Raw genomic sequence first — 1,144 nt, 5'->3', positions numbered from 1 at the left:
TTTCCTGGGAACGTTGCTCTGTCTAGGAGACTATTCATCGAGCCAAGAGCTATAGTCTTTCCTGGGAGCACTCTCGGTAGTTACAATTTACGTTCCTATATAATTATTTTCTTTTTGATTAAAAATAAAAAAAAACAAAAATAATAATAAAAAAATTAAAAAAAAAAAGAGCCACTTAGGGTGAATGCATCGATATAGAGACGAACTAGGGAGATTTGCTCAACGTCCAGATTTAGAAACCCCTAGTGAAATTCTATCCGACTCATCTTCTACGTCTCCGTCTTTACACACGAGGAAGTTCAGCAGAGGACATTGCAAGATTACTTGCACCCAACGCGCACGGCCACGCCATCTTGCATCATGTTCCCACCAAATGCACCGCCTACGGATTTTAAGTCGGGCATGATTGCACTTCTCCCAACCTTTCACGGGTTAGAGAATGAGAACCCTTATGTCCACATCTGGGAGTTTGAAGAGGTGGTGGCCACCTTTCATAGCCGTGCTGAGGCCACAAATACTGTCAGATTAAAGTTTTTCCCTTACTCTCTGAAGGACAAGGCCAAAAGCTGGCTGTATTCTCTTAGGCCCAAGTCTATTGGTACATGGGAAGAAATGACGACGTCATTCTTCAACAAGTATTTCCCACACCATAAGACTAATAATTTAAAACGACAGATCTCAAATTTCGCTCAGAAGAAAAATGAAACTCTCTATCAAGCTTGGGAGCGTTTTAAGGATCTGTTAAATCTGTGTCTGTAGGATCTAGTTGTGATTTTTAATGAAAAATCATTTGAACAACAACAAACTTGTAGGCGGAATTTCAAAAATTTTAACATATCTATTTAATTCCAAATTAAATATAAACCACAACGAGAGATACATGCATGATATATGTTTATAGACAAAGGAATAAAATGACAATCATACCTTTGTGACAATTGAATCAAATATGACCGCAAGGATCTTGTCTCACTATCTCACGTTCCGAGATGGAGAATTGCCGTGAAACAAGATCGTTGATCTATCGATACGATCACACCAAAAACCACTCGTTGATTCAAGACTATGACTCTAAGTGTTTTGGGATGAGAGAGTGGGCTCTTTTCAAAAAACCTAAGGAAACAATTTTTCCTTCTATTTTGTC

The 1,144-nt window shown here is 38.5% G+C and overlaps 1 non-coding gene across 1 annotated transcript; it reads right to left on the bottom strand.

The window, feature by feature from the left end:
• Positions 1-660: 660 nt before the first annotated feature.
• LOC112092853 lies at positions 661-767 on the bottom strand. The gene has a single exon (XR_002902786.1). It is a non-coding gene; the product is annotated as a small nucleolar RNA R71 (small nucleolar RNA).
• Positions 768-1,144: the final 377 nt, after the last annotated feature.

Source organism: Morus notabilis, unplaced genomic scaffold (genome assembly GCF_000414095.1).
Source record: "Morus notabilis unplaced genomic scaffold, ASM41409v2 Scaffold341, whole genome shotgun sequence".
NCBI classification, from domain to species: Eukaryota; Viridiplantae; Streptophyta; class Magnoliopsida; order Rosales; family Moraceae; genus Morus; species Morus notabilis.
This window is presented reverse-complemented; position numbering and strand designations above follow the sequence as displayed.